This window comes from Entelurus aequoreus, linkage group LG25 (assembly GCF_033978785.1).
Source record: "Entelurus aequoreus isolate RoL-2023_Sb linkage group LG25, RoL_Eaeq_v1.1, whole genome shotgun sequence".
Lineage (NCBI taxonomy): Eukaryota > Metazoa > Chordata > Actinopteri > Syngnathiformes > Syngnathidae > Entelurus > Entelurus aequoreus.
The window spans coordinates 32,159,234-32,165,352 of NC_084755.1; the positions used below are offsets into that span (position 1 = coordinate 32,159,234).

Sequence of the window (6,119 nt, forward strand, 5' to 3'; positions counted from 1 at the left end):
GTACGAAGTCCCCATTTCAACGGTGGAAGGCTTTGAGATGAGGGTCAGTAGGTTCCTGCGCAGGTGGCTGGGACTGCCGCGAAGCCTGAGCAGCATTGCTCTATACGGGCACAATAACAAGCTGAAGCTCCCCATCAGCAGCTTGAGCGAGGAGTTCATGGTGACATGGTCCAGGGAACTCCTACAATATCGGGAGTCCAGTGACCCAAAGGTTGCCCAGGCTGGGATTGAAGTCAGGACGGGGCGGAAGTGGAGAGCTGCCGAGGCTGTGGATGTCACAGAGGCAAGGCTACGGCAAAGGGTGTTGGTGGGAACAGTGGTGCAGGGGAGATCTGGCTTAGGTAGCAGAAGAACACCTCGCTATGATAAGGCACAGGGGAAAGAGAAGAGGTCACTGATCCTCGAGGAGGTGCGAGCAGGAGTTGAGGAAAGGCGAGCCTGCCAGATGGCGGGAATGCGGCAACAGGGCGCCTGGACCAGATGGGAACAAGCAGCAGAGCGCAAGGTCACATGGACCGAGCTCTGGAAAGCCGAACCCCATCGGATAAAGTTCTTGATCCAGGCGGTCTACGACGTGCTGCCAAGTCCATCCAACCTCTTCACCTGGGGGAAGGTGGAGACACCAGCGTGCCCCCTCTGCCAGAGGAGAGGAACCTTGGAGCACATCCTAAGCTGTTGTCCGAAAGCCCTGGGTGAAGGGCGGTACCGCTGGCGACATGACCAGGTCCTGAAGGCCATAGCCGATACCATCTGCAGGGGAGTCAGTCACAGCAAGAGCCTCCGCCCAGTGAAGAGCACCGCTTTCATCAGACCTGGGGAGAAGTCAACACCGGCTGCCCGGAACACCTCTTCTGGTCTGTTGGCAACAGCACGCGACTGGGAGCTGTCAGTTGATCTGGGCAAGCAGTTGAAGTTCCCTGACGTGGTTGCCAAAACAACACTAAGGCCAGATATAGTGCTTACCTCAGCTGCCTCCAAGCAGGTAATCCTCCTGGAGCTCACAGTGCCTTGGGAGGACCGTATGGAGGAGGCCAATGAGAGGAAGAGCGCAAAGTACTCTCAGATTGTGGAGGAGTGTCGGAGCAATGGGTGGCGAGCGATGTGCCGGCCCGTTGAAGTTGGATGTCGAGGGTTTGTGGGCAAATCCCTCTGCAGGGCCTACAGAATGCTTGGCATCACAGGGGCCAGCCAGCGAAGGGCCATGAAGTTAGCCACAGATGCAGCAGAAGTGGCATCAAGGTGGCTGTGGATCAGGAGGGGAGAGGCGTGGCATGTAGGGCAGTAGTGCTACCTGGACACAGGCTGGGGCCTGATCAACCCTAGCTGGGTCACCTAGGGGAGGGGGTCTGATTGTTGAAAGACCCGAAACCCCCTGTGATCCTAGGTTACATCACTGAGGATGTGTCCAGTTGCACCATTGGTGTATTTAAAAAGTATATACATACACACACACACACACACACACACACATATATAATATTATATATATATATACAGTATATGTACATACATATATATATATATACATATATATATACATATATATATATATATATATATATATACATACATATCTATACAAATAAACTCAACAACTTCTTTTGCAAGAAACCTAACCAAAGTTTCGACATGTGTTTTAAAAAGTTGGGTCTAATTAAACCCATTCGGTGCGACGCTCCTGGTAGAGTCCATTGGCGGATGTGCCTAATTGGAGCGGTTCTATTGAACATTATTCACAGATTTCTTTTTATACTTTAATCCAAAATATCAAATAGTGTTTCATGTGGGAGTGTGTGGGGGCGGGGCAAGATATGAAAAGAAGGCTTCAGAGATTTGCTCGCCGCCAGGCCCCCTTGGGCTGAGATTTCATGCCGAAGACAGCATGACACATGAGCTTTCTTTGTAGTTCGCTTTCCATTAGTGTGAAGTTCTGCTTCTCTGAATGAATTACTGTATTTTTACTCCTCATTGACATTAGTCAGAAATGCCCACAGTGGAAGTTTAAGTCGACACCACTTTCTTTTTACCAGAGACATAAGTAGACTCTGTGTTAATAAAAACAAACGATGACAGTTTGTTGAAAGGTTATTCATTCATTGGTGCATATTTTGATTTGGATTCTTCGGTTTTATGATATGATATCTTTTGCTTTTATCTAACGGAGCTGCTGCTGTACTTTTGTTGCATGTTTGGACTACAATCTACATCAGACCTGGGCATTCTGCAGCCCGCGGGCCACATCCGGCCCTTTGTGCGTCCCTGTCCGGCCCGCGTGAGGCCAATCATAAATTAAAAAATACATTTTAAAAAGTATCTATGTCGAGTGTGCAATACAACGGTGCTGCTTTTGTTTTGAAAAGCGTTATTTGTATTACTTCCGTGTGGACGTATGCTCGTGCGCGATTGTGAGTGAATGTGAACAGCGGCAATCACAAATTACAAAATAAATTTAAAAAAAACATCTATGTCGTGCGTGCAATACAACTGTGCTGCTTTTATTTTGAAAAGTGTTATTTATGGGCGTATATCCGTGTGTGAGTGAAGGTGCACAGTGACAAGTGATGCCCGGTTATCCCCGAGACGCTAAAAAGAGAAAAGTTGATGACGAATGCCGTGTTTTCAAGAAGACATGGACTTTCTTTACAGAAATTAAAGGTAAAGCCGTGTGCTTAATTTGTGGTACACATGTTGCTGTGTTTAAAGAATATACAATACTGTTCAAAAGTTTGGGGTCACCCAAACAATTTTGTGGAATAGCCTTCATTTCTAGGAACAAGAATAGACTGTCGAGTTTCAGATGAAAGTTCTCTTTTTCTGGCCATTTTGAGCGTTTAATTGACCCCACAAATGTGATGCTCCAGAAACTCAATCTGCTCAAAGGAAGGCCAGTTTTGTAGCTTCTGTAACGAGCTAAACTGTTTTCAGATGTGTGAACATGATTGCACAAGGGTTTTATAATCATCAATTAGCCTTCTGAGCCAATGAGCAAACACATTGTACCATTAGAACACTGGAGTGATAGTTGCTGGAAATGGGCCTCTAACACCTATGTAGATGTTGCACCAAAAACCAGACATTTGCAGCTAAAATAGTCATTTACCACATTAGCAATGTGTAGAGTGTATTTCTTTAAAGTTAAGACTAGTTTAAAGTTATCTTCATTGAAAAGTACAGTGCTTTTCCTTCAAAAATAAGGACATTTCAATGCGACCCCAAACTTTTGAACGGTAGTGTAATTTGAATCACCTCTGCACGACGAAGCACGAGGAAAAACACCGGAATCTGTCTGATGAAGCGCGCGCAAGGGAGGCTGATGCGTTGATGGTAAAACTGCAAACCCAACAAGGACTTTTTGCCAAATTTCACACCCCCATAGATGCAGCCGTCAGGACAAGTTTCGTCATTTCTCACAAAATCGCCAGAAATAGTACAGCGTTTTCTGACGGAGAGTTTATTAAGGAGTGCTTATTGGACTCTGTTGCGCTGATATGCCCGGAGAAGAGGGGCGCATTTGAGAACGTGTCACTCTCCCGACGCACCGTAACGAGGCGGGTTGAGACCATCGCTGGAAACTTGGAGCTTCAGCTGAAGAACAGAACGGCCGACTTTGACTGTTTTTCGCTGGCTTTGGATGAGAGCTGCGATGTACGTGACACAGCCCAGCTGCTCATCTTCTTACGTGGGATAACTGCAGACTTTCAAATCACGGAGTAGCTGGCAGCCATACAGTCAATTAAAGAGACACCCACAGGTAATGACTTGGTAAATGCGTGTTTGGACATGTTAGGACTGAAATGGGACAAGCTGGCAGGTGTGACAACAGATGGTTGTCCAAATCTGCTGGGGAAAAATGTTGGACTTTTAAAGAGGATGCAGGATAAAGTGACAGAAATTGACATTTTTGCATTGTATTATACATCAGGAAGTGTTGTGTAAGACAGTGTTAAAAATAAAACCATCAAAAGCAATCGGCTTTTGTATAAAGTTAAGTTAGGTTAAATGAAATTATTATTATTATTATTATTTATCTTATGGTGTATCAAAAATAATTTGAGCAAAATGTAATTGAAATATTGTCGGTGTGGCCCTCCAGCAGTGCTCGGGTTGCTCATGCGGCCCCCGGTAAAAAATTAATTGCCCACCCCTGATCTACATGCACAAACCTTGTTCTTGGTGACTAACAATCTAACAAAAAAAATGTTTACATTTTCTTGGTTTCTGCAGTGGAATCCAGGTCAATAATGCCATGTTTTTATTCCGAAGCTTACAATGAATGCACCTTTTCATTGCTATACTAAAAGAAGCAAGATGCAACGAGCTCTGTTCCATTCCAAGACCAATAAACCCTTGGATCCTGCTGTACACTTTTTCCATTACCAACAGTTAGTTCTTTAGCGTCATCATTTTATTGGTCATTATTTGTGAGTACCGATGTTATGTTCCAGTTACATAAGACTGTAGAAAGTGTTATTGAGAGTGTGTGTCCGGGTAATGAAGACATACAATTAGGGATGGTCTGATCAGGGTTTGATGCTGCCGATTCGGATACCGATCATCCATGAGTGAGATTGGCCGATACCAATACCGACACTGTTCACATCTATTAACTGTACATTTCAATGTATTTATGATGAGTACTACTGATAGTTTAGCAATATAAACACACTGTTTGAACTAATTCCTTGTTCTCATTTAATTGCATATCATAGTGTGTGTATATATATATACATATATATACACACACACATACATATACGCACACATGTATATATACAGTACATACCTATAATTCGAGGTTCCACTGTACTTGTGACACATGGGTGGTGTCATTTTGAGCAACTTTAAGGAAAGTATGTGGTTGAAGTACACAAGTGAAACAGGTGAAATTTAAATGAGAAAACACACAACTCACCGATGCATTCCTTTCTCCACTTTTAGGCGAGCGTTGTTTGGTGCAACACAGGATGGCTCTTCTCACGTTTTACTTGCCAATCGGGATGTTTGGAGTTTGTCAAGAAGTCTGCATTGTTTCTGTCTCCAGAGGGTGAGAGGAAGCTGGAGTCGAACGTACTGATGGCTCTTCTGAAGGCCTCTGGGTCAATAACTTATCACTTCAACGCTCAGGCTCGTGTATTATGAGACTTGTTGAAAAGAGGATAGATGTTTGCCGTGCCGAGTCCGAAATGCTTCTCAGGAGGACTTCTTGGCTACGGTTGCTATAATCCAGTCCCTAAGGCAAGTGGAAGATGGTGAAATGGGTGGTCCACTGGGTAAATCCAAGCACCGGAGTTCTGAATGAAGTTCCTTTCTGTTTCCTTGAGTGTGTGGAGGGTTTGTCTGCTGAGGTATATTGTTGTCCGACAGGTGTGTTATTGGGACAGGTGAGGCTCCTGCTGGTGTATTTTATGCAATGACCAGGTCTAGGCTCGCAGGTGGTGTGAGTTTTCTAACAATCAGAGAGGAGAGTTTGAGAGGCAATCCAGGTTGTCACGGTAACAGCAGTTAGAGGTCACAGGTTTAGACTTGCTGTGTTCCAGTCGGAGTTGGCTGTTTTGATGGAAGAGGTAGGTGGTGGGAAAGTATCCCTGAGGTATTTACAGACATGTACAACCTAAAAAAAAATGCTATTAGATAATAATTGCTTGTCGTCCTTATTTTTCCCAGGTAGAAAGCAGAGGCTTCTTCTGAGTAGATGGAGGAGAAAATGATTGGAGGTAAGTAAGTCTGTCAATTATTCTTGTATTATTCGGGGAAAAAAATAATGCTGGTGTTTTTTCCAACTGTAGAATGAATACAATAGTGTCCGTCTGAGCACAATCTAAGGAAGTCTGAGTGGTCTTTTGTAAAATAAATAAAAAAAGAAACAACTGGAGATCCGTCTTGACTTGAACAGGAAGTTTCTTCAGTGGTTCCACCTACAAAGGACACAAAGAGAGGCAGGTTGGAATAGGAGCACATTAATAGTTTCGAGCACAATTTCAAATGTTGTAGTCGCGTCTGTGTGTAGTTCCATCAGCCGGGAGGTTCAAGGAGCGGTCATAAATAACGTAACGTATTTTTCAGGCTATAAGGCGAGCATGAAATCCTTTCTATTTCTCAAAAACAGTGCGCCTTATAAC

General features: G+C 44.2%; 1 protein-coding gene and 1 pseudogene across 1 annotated transcript in view; one reads left to right on the top strand and one right to left on the bottom strand.

Moving 5' to 3' along the window:
* LOC133642463 (uncharacterized) overlaps positions 1-1,313 on the top strand; it is a 2,925-nt pseudogene extending 1,612 nt beyond the window's left edge.
* The window catches only part of LOC133642701 (thyroid hormone receptor alpha), a 170,851-nt gene extending 164,940 nt beyond the window's left edge, over positions 1-5,911 (bottom strand). The window contains exon 1 of the mRNA XM_062037056.1: positions 4,913-5,911. The gene's annotated coding sequence lies outside the window, so the exon portion shown is untranslated. The remainder of the gene's footprint in view (positions 1-4,912) is intronic.
* Positions 5,912-6,119: the final 208 nt, after the last annotated feature.